This window comes from Ranitomeya variabilis, chromosome 4 (genome assembly GCF_051348905.1).
Source record: "Ranitomeya variabilis isolate aRanVar5 chromosome 4, aRanVar5.hap1, whole genome shotgun sequence".
Lineage (NCBI taxonomy): Eukaryota > Metazoa > Chordata > Amphibia > Anura > Dendrobatidae > Ranitomeya > Ranitomeya variabilis.
Window position 1 is genome coordinate 152,282,482 of NC_135235.1, and position 22,869 is coordinate 152,305,350.

Here is a 22,869-nt window from a genome sequence, read left to right on the forward strand (position 1 = left end):
TGAGTCCATGACAATGGCTATTCAGATTGATCGGCGTTTGCGGGAGCGCAAACCTGTGCACCATTTGGCAGTGTCTACTGAGAAGGCGCCAGAGATTATGCAATGTGATAGAATTCTGTCCAGAAGCGAACGACAGAATTTTAGGCGAAAAAATGGGTTATGCTTCTATTGTGGTGATTCAACTCATGTTATATCAGCATGCTCTAAACGTACTAAGAAGGTTGATAAGTCTGTTTCAATTGGCACTTTACAGTCTAAGTTTATTCTATCTGTGACCCTGATTTGCTCTTTATCGTCTATTACCGCGGACGCCTATGTCGACTCTGGCGCCGCTTTGAGTCTTATGGATTGGTCCTTTGCCAAACGCTGTGGGTTTGATTTAGAGCCTCTGGAAGTTCCTATACCTCTGAAGGGTATTGACTCCACGCCATTGGCTAGTAATAAACCACAATACTGGACACAAGTAAATATGCGTATTAATCCGGATCACCAGGAGATTATTCGCTTCCTTGTGTTGTATAATCTACATGATGTGTTGGTGCTTGGATTGCCATGGCTGCAATCTCATAACCCAGTCCTCGACTGGAAAGCAATGTCTGTGTTAAGCTGGGGATGTCAGGGGACTCATGGGGGCGTACCTTTGGTTTCCATTTCGTCATCTATTCCCTCTGAGATTCCGGAATTTTTATCTGATTATCGTGACGTTTTTGAGGAGCCTAAAATTGGTTCACTACCTCCGCACAGAGAGTGCGATTGTACTATAGATCTGATTCCGGGCAGTAAGTTTCCAAAGGGTCGTTTATCTAATCTATCTGTGCCTGAACATGCTGCTATGCGGGAATATATTAAGGAGTCCTTGGAAAAGGGACATATTCGTCCTTCGTCATTTCCCTTAGGAGCCGGTTTTTTCTTTGTATCTAAAAAAGATGGCTCTTTGAGGCCGTGTATTGATTATCGGCTTTTGAATAAAATCACGGTTAAATATCAGTATCCTTTGCCACTGCTTACTGATTTGTTTGCTCGAATAAAGGGGGCCAAGTGGTTCTCTAAGATTGATCTTCGTGGGGCGTATAATTTAGTGCGAATTAAGCAGGGGGATGAGTGGAAAACCGCATTTAATACGCCTGAGGGCCATTTTGAGTATTTAGTTATGCCTTTTGGTCTTTCAAATGCCCCTTCAGTCTTTCAGTCCTTTATGCATGACATTTTCCGTGAATATTTGGATAAATTTTTGATTGTGTATCTGGATGATATTTTGATTTTTTCGGATGACTGGGACTCTCATGTCCAACAGGTCAGGAGGGTTTTTCAGGTTTTGCGCTCTAATTCCTTGTGTGTAAAGGGTTCTAAGTGCGTTTTTGGGGTTCAAAAGATTTCGTTTTTGGGGTACATTTTTTCCCCCTCTTCCATTGAGATGGACCCTGTCAAGGTTCAGGCTATTTGTGATTGGACGCAACCCTCTTCTCTTAAGAGCCTTCAGAAGTTTTTAGGCTTTGCTAATTTTTATCGTCGATTTATAACTGGTTTTTCTGATGTCGCTAAACCGTTGACTGATTTGACTAAGAAGGGTGCTGATGTTGCTGAGTGGTCCCCTGCTGCTGTGGAGGCCTTTCGGGAGCTTAAGCGCTGCTTTTCTTCCGCCCCTGTATTGCGTCAGCCTGATGTTACTCTTCCTTTTCAGGTTGAGGTCGACGCTTCAGAAATCTGAGCTGGGACGGTTTTGTCGCAGAAAAGTTCCGACTGCTCCGTGATGAGACCTTGTGCGTTCTTTTCTCGTAAGTTTTCGCCCGCTGAGTGAAATTATGATATTGGTAATCGGGAGCTCTTGGCTATGAAGTGGGCTTTTGAGGAGTGGCGTCATTGGCTTGAGGGGGCTAGACATCAGGTGGTGGTATTGACCGACCACAAGAATTTGATTTATCTTGAGTCCGCCAGGCGCCTGAATCCTAGACAGGCGCGCTGGTCGTTATTTTTCTCTCGGTTTAATTTTGTTGTTTCTTACCTACTGGGTTCTAAAAATGTGAAGGCGGATGCCCTTTCTAGGAGTTTTGAGCCTGATTCCCCTGGTAATTCTGAACCTACAGGTATCCTTAAGGATGGAGTGATATTATCTGCTGTTTCCCCAGATTTGCGACGGGTCTTGCAGGAGTTTCAGGCGGATAGACCTGATCGTTGCCCGCCTGGTAGATTGTTTGTTCCTGATGATTGGACCAGTAGAGTCATCTCGGAGGTCCATTCTTCTGTGTTAGCAGGTCATCCTGGAATCTTTGGTACCAGGGATTTGGTGGCTAGGTCCTTCTGGTGGCCTTCCCTGTCGCGAGATGTGCGAGGTTTTGTGCAGTCTTGTGATGTTTGTGCTCGGGCCAAGCCTTGTTGTTCTCGGGCTAGTGGATTGTTGTTATCCTTGCCTATTCCGAAGAGGCCTTGGACTCACATCTCCATGGATTTTATTTCTGATCTCCCTGTTTCTCAGAAGATGTCTGTCATCTGGGTGGTGTGTGACCGTTTCTCTAAGATGGTCCATTTGGTTCCCTTGCCTAAATTGCCTTCTTCATCCGAGCTGGTTCCTCTGTTTTTTCAAAATGTGGTGCGCTTGCATGGTATTCCGGAGAATATCGTTTCTGACAGGGGAACCCAATTCGTGTCTAGATTTTGGCGAGCGTTCTGTGCTAGGATGGGCATTGATTTGTCTTTTTCATCTGCTTTCCACCCTCAGACTAATGGCCAGACCGAGCGAACTAATCAGACCTTGGAGACTTATTTGAGGTGTTTTGTGTCTGCGGATCAGGATGATTGGGTTGCCTTTTTGCCCTTGGCGGAGTTTGCCCTCAATAATCGGGCTAGTTCTGCCACCTTGGTTTCTCCTTTCTTCTGTAATTCGGGGTTTCATCCTCGTTTCTCTTCCGGTCAGGTGGAGTCTTCGGATTGTCCTGGAGTGGATGCTGTGGTGGAGAGGTTGCATCAGATTTGGGGGCATGTGGTGGACAATTTGAAGTTGTCCCAGGAGAAGACTCAGCATTTTGCCAACCGCCGTCGTCGTGTTGGTCCTCGTCTTTGTGTTGGGGACTTGGTGTGGTTATCTTCTCGTTTTGTCCCTATGAAGGTTTCTTCTCCTAAGTTTAAGCCTCGGTTCATCGGCCCGTACAAGATATTGGAGATTCTTAACCCTGTGTCCTTTTGTTTGGACCTCCCTGCATCTTTTTCTATTCATAATGTCTTCCATCGGTCATTGTTGCGCAGGTATGAGGTACCGGTTGTGCCTTCCGTTGAGCCTCCTGCTCCGGTGTTGGTTGAGGGTGAGTTGGAGTACGTTGTCGAGAAGATCTTGGACTCCCGTGTTTCCAGACGGAGACTTCAGTATCTGGTCAAGTGGAAGGGCTATGGTCAGGAGGATAACTCTTGGGTGACAGCCTCTGATGTTCATGCCTCCGATTTGGTCCGTGCCTTTCATAGGGCTCATCCTGATCGCCCTGGTGGTTCTGGTGAGTGTCATGATTCTCAATGGCGAGAGAACATAGCCCAGCATATATGAGAACTAGCTCTTGGAAGATGGAAACTATACTGACCATGAACTAAACCTGCCGCACAACTAGAAGTGGCCGGGTAGCATGCCTACGTTTTTTAACCCTAGATGCCCAGCGCCAGCCGGAGAACTACCTAATCCTAGCAGAGGAAAAGACAGTCCTGGCTCACCTCTAGAGAAATTTTCCCAAAAGGCAGACAGAGGCCCCCACATATATTGGCGGTGATTTAAGATGAAATGACAAACGTAGTATGAAAATAGGTTTAGCAAAATCGAGGTCCGCTTTCTAGATAGCAGGAAAACAGAAAGGACACTTTCATGGTCAGCAGAAAACCCTATCAAAACACCATCCAGAAATTCCTTTAAGACTCTAGCATTAACTCATAACACCAGAGTGGCAATTTCCGATCACAAGAGCTTTCCAGACACAGTAACGAAACAGCAGCTGTGAACAGGAACAAAATGCAAAAACACACAAGGACAAAAGTCCAACTTAGCTGGGAGTTGTCTAGTAGCAGGAACAAGCACAGAAGGCTTCTGATTACATTGTTGACCGGCAAGAAACTGACAGAGGAGCAAGGTTATATAGCGACTCCCACATACTGATAGGAGCAGGTGAACAGAGGGGATGATGCACACAAGATCAATTCCACAAGTGGCCACCGGGGGAGCCCAGAATCCAATTTCACAACAGTACCCCCCCCTCAAGGAGGGGGCACCGAACCCTCACCAGAACCACCAGGGCGATCAGGTTGAGCCCTATGAAAGGCACGGACAAGATCGGAGGCATGAACATCAGAGGCAGTGACCCAAGAATTATCCTCCTGACCGTATCCCTTCCATTTGACCAGATACTGGAGTCTCCGTCTGGAAACACGAGAGTCTAAGATCTTTTCCACAACGTACTCCAACTCACCCTCAACCAACACCGGAGCAGGAGGCTCAACGGAAGGCACAACCGGTACCTCATACCTGCGCAACAATGACCGATGAAAAACATTATGAATCGAAAAGGATGCAGGGAGGTCCAAACGGAAGGACACAGGGTTAAGAATCTCCAATATCTTGTACGGGCCGATGAACCGAGGCTTAAACTTGGGAGAAGAAACCCTCATAGGGACAAAACGAGAAGACAACCACACCAAGTCCCCAACACAAAGCCGAGGACCAACACGACGACGGCGGTTGGCAAAAAGCTGAGTCTTCTCCTGGGACAACTTCAAATTGTCCACCACCTGCCCCCAAATCTGATGCAACCTCTCCACCACAGCATCCACTCCAGGACAATCCAAAGATTCCACTTGACCGGAGGAAAATCGAGGATGAAACCCCAAATTACAGAAAAACGGGGACACCAAGGTGGCAGAGCTGGCCCGATTATTGAGGGCGAACTCCGCCAAAGGCAAAAAAGCAACCCAATCATCCTGATCCGCAGACACAAAACACCTCAAATATGTCTCCAAGGTCTGATTAGTCCGCTCGGTCTGGCCATTAGTCTGAGGATGGAAAGCAGACGAAAAAGACAAATCTATGCCCATCCTAGCACAGAATGCCCGCCAAAATCTAGACACGAATTGGGTCCCTCTGTCAGAAACGATATTCTCAGGAATACCATGCAAACGAACAACATTTTGAAAAAACAGAGGAACCAACTCGGAAGAAGAAGGCAACTTAGGCAAGGGAACCAGATGGACCATCTTAGAGAAACGGTCACACACCACCCAGATGACAGACATCTTCTGAGAAACAGGCAGATCCGAAATAAAATCCATCGAGATGTGCGTCCAAGGCCTCTTCGGGATAGGCAAGGGCAACAACAATCCACTAGCCCGAGAACAACAAGGCTTGGCCCGAGCACAAACGTCACAAGACTGCACAAAGCCTCGCACATCTCGTGACAGGGAAGGCCACCAGAAGGACCTTGCCACCAAATCCCTGGTACCAAAGATTCCAGGATGACCTGCCAACGCAGAAGAATGAACCTCAGAGATGACTCTACTGGTCCAATCATCAGGAACAAACAGTCTACCAGGTGGGCAACGATCAGGTCTATCCGCCTGAAACTCCTGCAAGGCCCGCCGCAGGTCTGGAGAAACGGCAGACAATATCACTCCATCTTTAAGGATACCTGTGGGCTCAGAATTACCAGGGGAGTCAGGCTCAAAACTCCTAGAAAGGGCATCCGCCTTAACATTCTTAGAACCCGGTAGGTACGACACCACAAAATTAAACCGAGAGAAAAACAACGACCAGCGCGCCTGTCTAGGATTCAGGCGCCTGGCAGACTCAAGGTAAATTAAATTTTTGTGGTCAGTCAATACCACCACCTGATGTCTGGCCCCCTCAAGCCAGTGACGCCACTCCTCAAAAGCCCACTTCATGGCCAAAAGCTCCCGATTCCCAATATCATAATTCCGCTCGGCGGGCGAAAATTTACGGGAAAAAAAAGCACAAGGTCTCATCACGGAGCAGTCAGAACTTCTCTGCGACAACACCGCCCCAGCTCCGATTTCAGAAGCGTCGACCTCAACCTGAAAAGGAAGAGCAACATCAGGCTGACGCAACACTGGGGCGGAAGAAAAGCGGCGCTTGAGCTCCCGAAAGGCCTCCACAGCATCAGGGGACCAATCAGCAACATCAGCACCCTTCTTAGTCAATCAGTCAATGGTTTTACAACATCAGAAAAACCAGCAATAAATCGACGATAAAAGTTAGCAAAGCCCAAAAATTTCTGAAGACTCTTAAGAGAAGAGGGTTGCGTCCAATCACCAATAGCCTGAACCTTGACAGGATCCATCTCGATGGAAGAGGGGGAAAAAATATATCCCAAGAAAGAAATCTTTTGAACCCCAAAAACACACTTAGAACCCTTCACACACAAGGAATTAGACCGCAAAACCTGAAAAACCCTCCTGACCTGCTGGACATGAGAGTCCCAGTCATCCGAAAAAATCAGAATATCATCCAGATACACAATCATAAATTTATCCAAATAATCGCGGAAAATGTCATGCATAAAGGACTGGAAGACTGAAGGGGCATTTGAAAGACCAAAAGGCATCACCAAATACTCAAAATGGCCCTCGGGCGTATTAAATGCGGTTTTCCACTCATCCCCCTGCTTGATTCGCACCAAATTATACGCCCCACGGAGATCAATCTTAGAGAACCACTTGGCCCCCTTTATACGAGCAAACAAATCAGTAAGCAGTGGTAACGGATATTGATATTTAACCGTGATTTTATTCAAAAGTCGATAATCAATACACGGCCTCAAAGAGCCGTCTTTCTTAGACACAAAGAAAAAACCGGCTCCTAAGGGAGATGACGAAGGACGAATATGTCCCTTTTCCAAGGACTCCTTTATATATTCTCGCATAGCAGCGTGTTCAGGCACAGACAGATTAAATAAACGACCCTTAGGGTATTTACTACCCGGAATCAAGTCTATGGCACAATCGCACTCCCGGTGCGGAGGTAGTGAACCAACCTTGGGTTCTTCAAAAACGTAACGAAAGTCAGACAAGAATTCAGGAATCTCAGAGGGAATAGGTGATGAAATGGAAACCAAAGGTACGTCCCCATGAGTTCCTTTACATCCCCAGCTTAACACAGACATAGCTCTCCAGTCGAGGACTGGGTTATGAGATTGCAGCCATGGCAATCCCAGCACCAAAACATCATGTAGATTATACAGCACCAGAAAGCGAATAACCTCCTGGTGATCCGGATTAACACGCATAGTCACTTGTGTCCAGTATTGTGGTTTATTACTAGCCAATGGGGTGGAGTCAATCCCTTTCAGAGGTATCGGAGCCTCCAGTGGCTCCAAATCATACCCACAGCGTTTGGCAAAGGACCAATCCATAAGACTCAAAGCAGTGCCAGAGTCGACATAGGCGTCCGCGGTAATAGATGACAAAGAACAAATCAGGGTCACAGATAGAATAAACTTAGACTGTAAAGTGCTAATTGAAACAGACTTGTCAGGCTTCTTAGTACGCTTAAAGCATGCTGATATAACATGAGTTGAATCACCACAATAGAAGCACAACCCATTTTTTCGTCTAAAATTCTGCCGCTCGCTTCTGGACAGAATTCTATCACATTGCATATTTTCTGGCGTTTTCTCAGTAGACACCGCCAAATGGTGCACAGGTTTGCGCTCCCGCAGACGCCTATCGATCTGAATAGCCATCGTCATGGACTCATTCAGACTCGCAGGCACAGGGAACCCCACCATAACATCCTTAATGGCATCAGAGAGACCTTCTCTGAAAATCGCCGCCAGGGCGCACTCATTCCACTGAGTAAGCACAGACCATTTGCGGAATTTTTGGCAGTATATTTCAGCTTCATCTTGCCCCTGAGACAAGGACATCAAGGCCTTTTCCGCCTGAAGCTCTAAATGAGGTTCCTCATAAAGCAACCCCAAGGCCAGAAAAAACGCATCCACATTGAGCAACGCAGGATCCCCTGGTGCCAATGCAAAAGCCCAGTCTTGAGGGTCGCCCCGGAGCAAGGAGATTACAATCCTGACCTGCTGTGCAGGGTCTCCGGCAGAGCGAGACTTCAGGGACAAAAACAATTTGCAATTATTTTTAAAATTTTGAAAGTTAGATCTATTCCCCGAGAAGAATTCAGGCAAAGGAATTCTAGGCTCAGACATAGGTGCATGAACAACAAAATCTTGCAAATTTTGTACCTTTGTGGCGAGATTATTCAAACCTGTAGCTACACTCTGAAGATCCATTTGAAACAGGTGAACACAGAGCCATTCAAGGATTAGAAGGAGAGAAAGAGAGGAAGGCTGCAGTATAGGCAGACTAGCAAGTGATTCAATTAAGAGCACACTCAGAACTAGAGGAAAAAAAAAAAAAAAAAAAATTGTAGCAGACTTCTTTTTTCTCTCCTTTCTCAGCCAGTAATTTAACCCTTTTTTGGGCCGGTCAAACTGTCATGATTCTCAATGGCGAGAGAACATAGTCCAGCATATATGAGAACTAGCTCTTGGAAGATGGAAACTATACTGACCATGAACTAAACCTGCCGCACAACTAGAAGTGGCCGGGTAGCATGCCTACGTTTTTTAACCCTAGATGCCCAGCGCCAGCCGGAGAACTACCTAATCCTAGCAGAGGAAAAGACAGTCCTGGCTCACCTCTAGAGAAATTTTCCCAAAAGGCAGACAGAGGCCCCCACATATATTGGCGGTGATTTAAGATGAAATGACAAACGTAGTATGAAAATAGGTTTAGCAAAATCGAGGTCCGCTTTCTAGATAGCAGGAAAACAGAAAGGACACTTTCATGGTCAGCAGAAAACCCTATCAAAACACCATCCAGAAATTCCTTTAAGACTCTAGCATTAACTCATAACACCAGAGTGGCAATTTCCGATCACAAGAGCTTTCCAGACACAGTAACGAAACAGCAGCTGTGAACAGGAACAAAATGCAAAAACACACAAGGACAAAAGTCCAACTTAGCTGGGAGTTGTCTAGTAGCAGGAACAAGCACAGAAGGCTTCTGATTACATTGTTGACCGGCAAGAAACTGACAGAGGAGCAAGGTTATATAGCGACTCCCACATACTGATAGGAGCAGGTGAACAGAGGGGATGATGCACACAAGATCAATTCCACAAGTGGCCACCGGGGGAGCCCAGAATCCAATTTCACAACAGGTGAGGGTTCGGTGCCCCCTCCTTGAGGGGGGGGTACTGTTGTGAATTTGGTTTCTGGGCTCCCCCGGTGGTTTCTGGTGGTACTGCACTTGTGTGCTTCATCTCCTCTGTTCACCTGTTTCCATCAGGATGTGGGAGTTTTCTATTTAACCTTGCTCCTCAGTCATTTCTATGCCGGCCAACAATGTACCAGAAGCCTTTCTGTTGCATGTTCCTGCTCCTAGACTACTATCAGCTAAGTTGGACTTGTAGTCCTAAGTTTGTTTTGCATTTTTGTTCCAGTTCTCTGTGATTGATTATTTCTGAGGCTGGAAGCTCTTGTGAGCTGAAATTGCCACTCTGGTGTCATGAGTTGATATTAGAGTCTTAAAGTAATTTCAGGATGGTGTTTTGAAAGGGTTTTCAGCTGACTGTGAAGTTCCCTTTTCTGTCTTCCTACTATCTAGTAAGCGGACCTCAATTTGCTAAACCTATCTTCATACTTCGTATGTCAATTTCCTCTGAAATCACCGACAATATATGTGGGGGCTACTGTCTGCCTTTTGGGGAAAATTTCTCTAGAGGTAAGCCAGGTCTGTATTTTCCTCTGCTAGGGTCAGTCAGTTCTCCGGCTGGCGCTGGGCGTCTAGCGATAAAACGTAGGCACGCTACCCGGCCACTGTTAGTTGTGCGGTAGGTTTAGCTCACAGTCAGCTCGAGTTCCCATCTTCCAAGAGCTAGTCCTTTTTGTATGCTTTACTATGTTCTCTTGCCATTGAGAACCATGACACTGAACATAAGCAAGGAGTCATACACGGAGATAGCAGTGCAGTACAGGAGGGACAGGCATAACTCTTAATAGGGACAGAACCAGATCAGAACCAGACAAGCGTAAAGTAGCACAGGCACAAAGCACAGACACAGGCACAAGAGGGTCACACACACTCAGCCAAGGGTCAGAGTATAAGCAACGAGGAATGACCCCACAATGAGGCTATAAGAAGCCTCCCAGAATCCCATAGTGAGGCCGTCCAGATTAACCTCTGAACTACCTAATCCCACAAACTAAGCAGATCATGACAGCTAGATCTTATTGGATAATAAAACCATTTCAATAAATATTTATTCACAACACTGCCTAAATACACTGTCATGATCCTATGGTAGTTTTCGGACTGACGTACCAGGGGTTAATTATTTGTGTCCTCTTTCTGGTTCTGGGAGAGCTTTTTATAGCCTTGGTTTGCTTGAGTCCTTGTCAGTTATACTCCTGCCCTCGGCTCAGTTAAGTTGACCCTGGTGTTTTGCGTGTTTGTGCCTTGTGAATATTTCCTATTGCTGATCCGGTCTGTCCCCCAGTTTGCTATTGCCTGGTGATTCTGTACTATGTTGTTCGGTTCTATGGTTAATTGTCTCCGGCTTGACACCTTACTATGTTTTTGTCTCACTCCTTTTGTCCTGCGCTGTCCTCCTGTTACTGACTTTGGCTTGTCTGACCCCACTCCCGGCTTTGCAGGTTCTTATTTTTAGCCTTGTGCCCCCCAGTATGCCCTGGTGCTAGCTTTTGGCTTTAGGACCTTCCTGCTCTGGTCACGTGACCCACCAGGTCCTTGTCCTTGTCTCTTCACAACGCACCTTCAGTCTGCAACTCTCTCCCCTCCCCCTCTGGAGTTTGCGCATGGTAAGCACAATCTTCTTTGGTACCGTCCTCTCCCTCTCTAGTGTGTATGCACTGCACACACTGTCTGTTTCCTCACATATACCTTGCTGACCATATGTGAATATCTCAAATCCTTATTAAAGTGCCCTAGTGCAAAAAGTAGGTATACATAAAGTGAGAACTAGACAGATGTATACAATGACCACTAGAAAAATTCCTAGAAAGTGCCTCAGTGCATGCAAACAATATTACAGGTTTAAGTAAGCATGAAACCAAATGAGAAGAAGGTTCATGTAGTTTTCATTACCTTGGTGGGAAGCCAAAATGCCCTGTCTCCCACCCCAATGCACGTTTCAACATTTTCTTCTTCCGGGGGATCTCTTAAAAAATAGAAGCCCAATACAGGTTTTCCTAACCTGACTTTGCCAAATAACTTGACCCAGTCCACATTTACTTTAATTTTGCATGGTAACCACTGCCGTGGCAGTGAGTACAATGTAATCCAGCAGTTCAGTAATCAGATTCAGGGAGGTAAATAACGGCCCTCACATATGGTTCCCTTCACTATATCACACAGTAAATTTAGGTTAATGTTAGTGTTGAGCATTCCGATACCGCAAATATCGGGTATCGGCCAATACTTGCGGTATCGGAATTCCGATACCGAGATCCGATACTTTTGTGGTATCGGGAATCGGAATCGGAAGTTCCCAGTGTATGGTTCCCAGGGTCTGAAGGAGAGGAAACTCTCCTTCAGGCCCTGGGATCCATATCCATGTAAAAAATAAAGAATTAAAATAAAAAATAGGGATATACTCACCCTCTGACGCGCCCTGGTAGTAACTGGCAGCCTGCTTTGCTTAAAATGAGCACCTTCCATGACGTCACGGCTTCTGATTGGTCGCGTGCCGCTCATGTGACCGCCACGCGACCAATCACAAGCCGTGACGTCATTCTCAGGTCCTAAATTCCTAGAATTAGGAATTTAGGACCTGAGAATGACGTCACGGCTTGTGATTGGTCGCCTGGCGGTCACATGAGCGGCACGCGACCAATCAGAAGCCGTGACGTCATGGAAGGCCCTAAACGCGCTCAGTTTAAGCAAAGAATGCTGCCGGTTAACAGCGGTGAGGTGCAGGGGCCTCCGGAGAGGTGAGTATATCAATATTTTTTATTTTAATTCTTTATTTTACACATTAATATGGATCCCAGGGCCTGAAGTTGAGTTTCCTCTCTTTCAGACCCTGGGAACCATCAGGATACCTTCCGATACTTGGTGTCCCATTGACTTGTATTGGTATCGGGTATCGGTATCGGCGATATCCGATACTTTTCAGGTATCGGCCGATACTATCCGATACTGATACTTTCAAGTATTGGATGGTATCGCTCAACACTAGTTAATGTGTTATTCTGTTGTATTATTATTTTAAAAAAATCTGCCCTTAAAAGCACATTGACATTTTTTCATATATTTTGCAGATTTCTTTTTCTCTATCAATGTGGGCTGAAACACAGAAATGCAATATTTATTACCCTGATTATTTAGTTTTTAGAAATGTCTATGACTGAAGTGTACAAGTTGATAAGTTGATTCAAATTCATGCCTAAAGAATCCATAAGAAACTTCATGGGGTTTTTGGAGGTCTCCTTTTTACTTCAGCATTTTCCAAGCATCTATGTAGTTTTGTAGAGAACTTGTGTTGCCAAAACATTTTAAACACCTCCAAAAAGACCCTTATTAGAAAGTGAGTAACATAACCCACTGGTGTTCCACAAAATTCACAAATAATGGGCCAGCAAAAAAGAAAAATTTTATTTTTTAAAAATTGTCTTTTATTAGTCACAATTTTTTCATTCTTGCAACAAATAATAAAGGAAAAACATCTCAAAGTCTCTTTCACAGACTCTCCCAAGTACATCAATACCTGAAATGTGTTCAGAAACTACTGTTTGGGCAGATGACAAGGCTCAGAAGGGAAGGAGCACTACATGACTTTTGGAGCACAGATTTTATAAAAAAAACTCAAGCACTATATTTCAGAACAATAGAAAGGATTTGTAGAAGCATTACCTATAAAGAGATTAATAATATGTGGGGGTAACCACTCAAAGAATCATTTCAGACTAATACCATCACTTTGTTATAGTAGAACAAAATATAGAAATATTTAAATAGTTAAGCCAATAATCTTTATTACATAAATCACACAGTGAAAGACAATAGTTCAAAAAGCCCCTTAAAAACCCTTAAAAACGGCAGCGTGATTCATACGCATATTATAAAGCAGACATGTATTACATAAATTGAATATTTATGACAGGCTGTGTCTCATATTTATACGTGACCAAGTTAATCTATTACAAAGCAAATAGCATATGCAAAAAGACACCATAGCACTGTCAGCTATAAGCCTGTGCCTGTATTGTTAGCCGTAACCCCCTTGCACGAATGAGCAGCAAGGAAAGTATACATATATACAAAGATCAGAAATACAGACCATATGCCATTGTAAGTAGAACCACACTGCCCAGCATCCCAACGCGCGTTTCTCGTATAGCTTCGTCAGGGGGTATTGAAGCAGTGTTGTTGTCTGTATATAAAGGTATCCACCTTAGTAATTCACATGTGTTTTATCAAGCTAGTGCAGTGCCTCGCCCATCCAGATCCTCCACAGCCGGCGCCAACAGGTCCATACAGCATGTGTGAATGCTGCATGACCTGATAGGCGTCAGGGAATCCATAATCAGTGGCGCTGCTATCATGAGGCAAGTTGAATACTTTGTCTCAAGCAGCAGAGCATTCCTAAAGACAGGGGGTGGCAGAACGGCAGTCAGAAGTTAGAACATGTGATGCCTACTCTCCCTGCAATCCCTGCTCTGACACTTGCTGACAGTGCAGACAGTGTCACAAGCAAGCTAACGTGCCGTGTGCCCGGCAGGTGACTGTTACCACCCAGCCCAGGCTGAGGTGCAGAGGCGGTGCCCAGTTTCCTGACCTGCTGGCTGCTGTGCTGGGAGTCGGACACACACATTGCTGGGACTCAGAGCAGTAACCGGCAGCAGTAAGTAACTATGAAAAAAATCATTCGCCACCCGCCCCCCGGCCCCCCCATCCCCCACATGCTGCTCCTGCACAGCTCTGTCACAGTTCACAGCCTCCCTCCATCAGATTGTCAGACTCAGAAGTAGATAGGCTATGCTATGTGAACCAGCGGGGCTGTGTGTGGGGGTCTATATGTAGGCAGGCATCGTCGGATGAGACTACTAGTCCCATCAGGCCATGCCTGCTACAGTGACAGACAGGTAGCCGGATGATGGTACAGTATAGTCCCTTCATCCGGCTACTGTGTTCAAGTGTATAAAAAAACCCACATACACACATATAGACAAAGTACATACAACATGCAACATACATATAGAAAGATCGATGTTTCAAATACATGCACTTTTAAATAGGAATATATTTTACATGTGCGTAAGGTTATTCGAGTAAAGAGTAAACCAGATTTATTTGTACTGATTTTACTACGTGGGGAGGGGCGCCATTTTGCAGTTCGCCTCAGGCAGCAGAAAGGCTAGGTTCACCCCTGTCCATACTGCACAAGTCAGTACAGCAGGATCTTCTGCACAGATGTAAGGAGGCCAGGGTGGTAGTCGTGGCACCGGGCTGTAGTGTTCGCACATCCTGGTGCCCCACAGATGAAATACAGTGTCCCTTCTGCTGCATGTGCAGCATGCACAGCAGTACACTCACATTCTCTGTCAGAGTCCCCTTGGCTTCTTTCACTCCGGCTCAGCATCCACGAGCTCCACAAACCATCTCAGAGACAATTTCCTTTTTATACCAGTACAACTTTACTTAACAGTAGGGTTTCCATCACAAATGCAGCACAGTGTATACAGAGTGGCATCTCTCACGCTTTCCCTGCCTTCCCTGTAACTTCTGTTCCTTCTGTCAGTCCCTGCCTCGCTTCTGGCAATCCCTGCCTCGCTTCCATCAATCCCTGCCTCGTTTCTGGACAATCTTTGTCCCATCTGTGCCTTTAGGCCCACCAGATTCCTACCATCCGCTGGTGCGGCTTCAATAGGCAAAGGTGCCAGGCTCGCCATCTCAGCTTCACCTGCCCCGGTCATATTCCCCAGATCATCTTCGGTTTCATTTATTACGCTGGTGACCGCCTGCACGATACTCAGCCAGGGGCCCTTCCTGCCTTAGCAACCTTATCCCCACAGCTAGCAGACTGTCTCCTTTCACTGCTGCATCCTTACTAAGGCTATTTTCACACTAGCATCATGTGACGTACGTCGCAATGCGTCGTTTTGGAGCAACAATGCATCCTGCAAAGTTGCTCGCAGGATGCGTTTTTTCTCCATAGACTTGCATTAGCGACGCATTGCAACGTATGCCACACGTCGCATCTGTCGTGCAATGGATGTGTCGTGTTTTGGCAGACCGTCGGCACAAAAAAGCGTTCCATGTAACTTTTTTTGTGCGTCGCGACTGTCATTTTCGACCGCACATGAGCTGCCGAAACTCCGCCCCCTGATAACACCTTACACAGACGCCTAGCGGGGCGAGGGGGAACGTGGCAGCACAGAGGTGTGCGCACACCCACCGCAAGTCTGAAGGCACCATATTGTTACCTGACACATACAGTGGCAAGAAGATACCTAGACTAAACTGATGTATTACAGAGAATAACAATATTCCACATTTATCAGGTCTCTCCAATGTTCACTTTGAGGAATTCCTCATTTCCACACGATGATACATTGCCATCTGGTGACCAATGTTCATATTACATTTTAAATTATAGAAAAATAGAAAAATCAGTATAAACACCATTAATTACAGAATTGTAAGTAATGACTAGTGAAACACAGAGGGATAAAAGGAGCATAGATTGGTACAAATATATACAAATTAAAAAATTAAATTTAAATACACTTATTTTGTACAACAGAACATGATATAAAATAAGCAAAACATGCAAGAAGCAAACTAAACATAAACCCTGCTGTAGCTAAATAAGTAAAAAGCAAGAGTACATGTAAATAAAATAGGGTTCTTAATAATACTGATTTTTTTAATCAAAAATAGCAAAAAACAATCACAATATAGACAAGGTGACCCTGTTCGAGTCCTACGCTGTCTAATATTAAAAACCTTACAATGTGTCAGAGTTGACCTCAGTGTGTAAATAAGGGCAGACAAAAGGACCAGGTCCCGATTTGTGAACACCAGCCTAGGGGACGCTTTTACATATAATTTCTAGCTCAAGAGAGGGAGGCCACACCCCAGCTTGCACAGAATGCAAAGTTGGTATACATGCAGCATATAAACGCATGTTCACATTGGTCATAAAGCATGCAAAACCTACAAGAAGCAAAATTAAAATAAACCCTGTTGTAACTAAATAAGTAAAAAGCAAGAATGCATTTAGATAACAGGGTTCTTAGTAATACTGATTTTTGATAAAAAAAATAGCATAAAGCCATCCCACCATCAACAAGGTAACCCAGAACAATATTTCACATTTGTTATGTCTGTCCAGTGTTTACTTTGAGGCAGGGGCGGACATACCGCATGTGCAGAGAAAACAAAAAGCTAGCACTCGACTACTATGGATGTTGACGGTGCAAGAAATGGTCCCATTAATAGTAGAGTATACAATCGCTGCACTCGTACAATTGGAAATAATTGCTTCAGGTGAATACTTTATTAAGATACGGTGGAGAAGATGAAACGACAGGTAATTAAGGTTTCGGCCAATCAGTGGCTTTGATCACAATATCGCTGAAATAAACAGAGAAATATACATAATGAACATTTAAGTACAAATATACATACAACCACATAAATATAAATACAAAAACCTATGTACAGTTTAGAACAATATATGTACAGTTTTGAAAAACATGTCAGGGTAATTAGAGAAAAAATATCCATAAAAATAGAAATATACATGTATGAGACATATGATGTAAAGGACATTTGCGAGAACAAGGTTTAGAAGAGCAGAGCATAAAATGTGCATATTACGGGAAGTAAACCAGATGAACATACCCTTTTCAGAGGTTCTTTCTATAAATAACGTGAAAAAGAAAAGAACAACGCTGCACTCACTGTTAGTCGAAGGTTCTTCTTTATTGCGGCATACAATTATGCATCTTCATGGCACGGGGGAGTGTAGGTGGAACAGGACATGTGAGGCGAGACCTCACATGTCCTGTTCCACCTACACTCCCCCGTGCCATGAAGATGCATAATTGTATGCCGCAATAAAGAAGAACCTTCGACTAACAGTGAGTGCAGCGTTGTTCTTTTCTTTTTCACGTTCATTCTAGACTGGATTCTCCACGCTAGCACCACTGTTTAGCTATGGTCATGGACACGTAGAGAAACTCCGAAGCTGAGTTGTGCCACTTCACTTTTTTCTTACGTATTGAATTGCTTTCTATAAATAAACGTGTGGTGCTGTTGAGATAGTCAAATAAGAAGTTGGCAATGCCTCTTCCGGTTAGGGGTGATAGGAGAGGAGATAGTGAGAAGTAGCAAAGTTGGCAGGCACGTATTTTTGGAAAGTCAGCAGATATATGTATATAAATATATACACACATACCTGTATATATACCAGAACACCCCTATTTATACACTGCAATGCAGGTAGGAAGCTTATACTGAACCATGTAAAGATTTAGAGTGATATACTCATGTTATAAGGCACCTGGGAGTGTGGATACTAGGATAAGTATTTACCACATGGGAGAAAGTATGCACAATGGTCCAAACAAAAAACGCCAGGGTAGGTGTGTATACAATGCACAGCCAGAGGAGGATTTGCTGAAGCATATAAAGTGTGGATAAATACAGTGTTTGTATTGGTGCCTCAAGTGATAAGTTTAAGACCATAGTTGTTGGTAATATGTCACCAATAAGTGAATGAATAGCTATATTGTACTTGCCAGTATAGTGTTGAACCAGCTACGACCAGATAGATAGCAGCAACAGGGCTGTATATGCTTAGTTGCCCAGGGAGAATATAGGCACCTATAGCTGTAAAGGAGGGTGAAAGAGATGGTGTACACCTTAGGGTATATGCGTGGTAGCTTAGAATAACTTATCTTATAAGTCAGGTTGTCTCACTTCCATTGGTGGCACCGTGGTGACCACAATCCAGACCCTGGGAGCCAGCTTTGGTGGCTGAGTGGGAGGAGCTGACACAATGTGTGTCAGCAGGGGAGCAGCTGCGGTGATTAGAGCGGTGCCGCTGTATAAGAGCCCAGTCGGTCATGTGACCGGATGTGATGAGAGAGGCCGGCGCATGCACAGTGTGCGTCGTCGTCGGTGGTTGTTTTCATGTTACCATGGCAATGTGCAGTGCTTGCGTGGTAAGTTAGAGACCTCACTAATAGCCCAAAGTGGGTTATCTGATACCTGAGCATGTTAGCAATAAAAGCGTTAGTTATTCAAAACAGCGCAATGTCTTATATATAATGCAGCATCTAGGGATTAGCGTGGGCTAAGAAAAACAGAGACATTAGAACTAGTGTTGAGCGATACCTTCCGATATCCAGAAGTATCGGTATCGGATTGGATTGGCCGCTATTCAAAAAATATCGGATATCGCCGATACTGATCCCCGATACCAATGCAAGTCAATGGGACAAAAATATCCGAATTAAAATAAACCCTTTCTTTCCTTGTAGGTTAATTCTACATGAAGGAAAACAACTAAGAATAATGTAGGATGTATTGGGGGAGGTGGAGGAGACATTAAAGGCATAGAGGTTTAGGCTAATCAAATGGAATAGCAGGAATATATATATATATATATTTTTTTTAAGACGTTCGGAGTTACAAAGATATTGACTATGTTAAGATTTTTTATATTTTGTTAGATATTTATGTTTCACTACTTCCATGCTCTTCACCTTCTTTTTGACTTCTCCCACACTTTCTTCTTCATCATCCTCAGCAGCAAAAAAGCTCCTCTATGTTATCCTATATAGTGTTTTTCCACAATCTAGCAGGATACGGATGGAAAGCCACTAATAGGAATAATTTGAAAAAATGTGCAGCAGGCAGCACTAATTGAAAAAAAGGACAATGGAACAGTATGAGGCAGTGACGCACCCTGAGCTGACTACAACCAGCAGTGGCTGCAGACCAGACTACAGAGTGAGCTGCACTCACACAGAGACCATGCAGACAGCCGTGAACAGCGCTGCAAGGCAACAACAAGGTTCTCACACAGCGGTTGCTAAATTAGCCCGGGTAAAGCACAATGAAGCAAATCGCTATCTCAAAACTGGCCCTCAGTCAGAACACAGCGTCCTGTCCCTAACTGAATTCACAGCAGAGTGAACCCAAAATGGAGGCGGTGACTTTTATAGTGCATCATGACATCATTTCAGCAGCCAATCACAGCCATGCCAGTAGTTACATGCCTAACATGCAGAACAGGATGTGCCCACACTTCTAATGATTCCTCATTGGCTGAATTCTGGCTCTTTGAATTAATGGAACTTCCGATTCCGGTATCCGATATACTGAAAGTATCGGAATTCCGTATCGGAATTCCGATACCGCGAATATCGGCAGATACCCGATACTTGCGGTGTCGGAATGCTCAACACTAATTAGAACCCTTTGGTTTTAAGATAAAAACAATAGGCATAAAAGCAATACATACAGTAGGAGTCCAAACTGCATAGAATATTATAATAATCATTTATGGAGAATAATGAGAAAATGAGGAATAGAACAAATGATGAAGTAAAAAAATAAACTGAAAAAAATAAATTAAAAAAGGGGGAAATAGAATATAATAGACAACGAACAATAAAAAAAAAATACAAATAAACAAAATATAAAAAATAAAACATAAAAAATAATAAATAAAAATAAAGAGTAAAAATAAAAATAAATAAAAATAACAAATTGGGGGAAATGGGTAAGGGTCTTACCATCCCGAATATGCAAACTGCTGAGACTACATGTGCGGTTGGTCAATTTGCCTAAGAAAAACAAAATTTGGTTATAGTAGCCAATCCAGTTCTCTATTCAGACCTCTTCGATGTAGTGTATCAAGAGTGTAAATCCAGAAGGTTTCCCGCTGCTTCAGCAGTTGAATATGGTTTCCCCACTTCCTTGGACGATGGACTTTCTCAATCACCTGAAATCTAATTTGGGCTACATTGTTTCGCTTTTTTGAAGTGTAAAGGAAAAGGTATCCATTGTTTCTCACACCTGATGGTGAACTTGTGGCTAGAGATTCGGTCCCTAATCGCCTGGGTAGTTTCACCCACGTATAGTAGTCCACAAGGGCATTTGATGACGTATACAGTGGGGCAAAAAAGTATTTAGTCAGTCAGCAATAGTGCAAGTTCCACCACTTAAAAAGATGAGAGGCGTCTGTAATTTACATCATAGGTAGACCTCAACTATGGGAGACAAACTGAGAAAAAAAAATCCAGAAAATCACATTGTCTGTTTTTTTATCATTTTATTTGCATATTCTGGTGGAAAATAAGTATTTGGTCAGAAACAAAATTTCATCTCAATACTTTGTAATATATCCTTTGTTGGCAATGACAGAGGTCAAACGTTTTCTGTAAGTCTTCACAAGGTTGCCACACACTGTTGTTGGTATGTTGGCCCATTCCTCCATGCAGATCTCCTCTAGAGCAGTGATGTTTTTGGCTTTTCGCTTGGCAACATGGACTTTCAACTCCCTCCAAAGGTTTTCTATAGGGTTGAGATCTGGAGACTGGCTAGGCCACTCCAGGACCTTGAAATGCTTCTTACGAAGCCACTCCTTCGTTGCCCTGGCGGTGTGCTTTGGATCATTGTCATGTTGAAAGACCCAGCCACATTTCATCTTCAATGCCCTTGCTGATGGAAGGAGGTTTGCACTCAAAATCTCACGATACATGGCCCCATTCATTCTTTCATGTACCCGGATCAGTCGTCCTGGCCCCTTTGCAGAGAAACAGCCCCAAAGCATGATGTTTCAACCACCATGCTTTACAGTAGGTATGGTGTTGGATGGATGTAACTCAGTATTCTTTTTCCTCCAAACACGACAAGTTGTGTTTCTACCAAACAGTTCCAGTTTGGTTTCATCAGACCATAGGACATTCTCCCAAAACTCCTCTGGATCATCCAAATGCTCTCTAGCAAACTTCAGACGGGCCCGGACATGTACTGGCTTAAGCAGTGGGACACGTCTGGCACTGCAGGATCTGAGTCCATGCTGGCTGTCATGTTCTCAATGGCAAGAGAACATAGCATCAGCATATATAGGAACTAGCTCTTGGAAGATGGGAACTGAGCTGACCATGAACTAAACCTAACGCACAACTAGCAGTGGCCGGGTAGCATGCCTACGTTGATTCTAGATGCCCAGCACCAGCCGGAGGACTAAATAATGCTAGCAGAGGAAAATATTAGTCCTAGCTCACCTCTAGAGAAATACCCCGAAAGGAGACAGAGGCCCCCCACATGTATTGGCGGTGAATTAAGATGAAATAACAAACGTAGTATGAAAATAGGTTTAGCAAATTTGAGGTCCACTTACTACATAGCAGAAGACAGAAAGGACACTTTCATGGTCAGCTGAAAACCCTATCAAAACACCATCCAGAAATTACTTTAAAACTCTGGCATTAACTCATAACACCAGAGTGGCAATTCCTGTTCACAAGAGCTTTCCAGACACAGTAACGAAACTTCAGCTGTGAACTGGAACAAAAATGCAAAAACAAACATGGACAAGAGTCCAACTTATCTAGTAGTTGTCTAGGAGCAGGAACAAGCACAGAGAGGCTTCTGATAACATTGCTGACCGGCAAGCAACTAACAGAGCAGCAAGGTTATATAGCGACTCCCACATCTTGATGGGAACAGGTGAACAGAGAAGATGACAACACCAGTTCAATTCCACCAGTAGCCACCGGGGGAGCCCAGAATCCAAATTCACAACAGCTGGCGTAGTGTGTTACTTATGGTAGGCCTTGTTACATTGGTCCCAGCTCTCTGCAGTTCATTCACTAGGTCCCCCCGCGTGGTTCTGGGATTTTTGCTCACCGTTCTTGTGATCATTCTGACCCCACGGGGTGGGATTTTGCGTGGAGCCCCAGATCGAGGGAGATTATCAGTGGTCTTGAATGTCTTCCATTTTCTAATTATTGCTCCCACTGTTGATTTCTTCACTCCAAGCTGGTTGGCTATTGCAGATTCAGTCTTCCCAGCCTGGTGCAGGGCTGCAATTTTGTTTCTGGTGTCCTTTGACAGCTCTTTGGTCTTCACCATAGTGGAGTTTGGAGTCAGACTGTTTGAGGGTGTGCACAGGTGTCTTTTTATACTGATAACAAGTTTAAACAGGTGCCATTACTACAGGTAATGAGTGGAGGAAAGAGGAGACTCTTAAAGAAGAAGTTACAGGTCTGTGAGAGCCAGAAATCTTGATTGTTTGTTTCTGACCAAATACTTATTTTCCACCAGAATATGCAAATAAAATGATAAAAAAATAGACAATGTGATTTTCTGGATTTTTTTTTCTCAGTTTGTCTCCCATAGTTGAGGTCTACCTATGATGTAAATTACAGACGCCTCTCATCTTTTTAAGTGGTGGAACTTGCACTATTGCTGACTGACTAAATACTTTTTTGCCCCACTGTATAACAAAATTGGATTCGCAGGTGTAATAGTCTTTAATGGGTAATGATTTTGCAGTGCCAGGATGTATCACTTCATTGCCCTAAATTATGCTAGAGCAGCTCATGCAGCTCAAACATGGAAATGTGTCTGTCCTTTTTGGTCCTGTTAGTGTCCTGGGGGGAGGTGGTTTAAGTGTACCCAGATCAGCCCTAACTACTCTGTCTCGTAGATTCTGTGGTCGTCTCATGCACATCAGTGGTGGGTCTTTAACCCCTTAATCCCATATGACGTACTATCCCATCGAGGTGGGGTGGGCCTTAATTCCCACCGACGGGATAGTACGTCATATGCGAT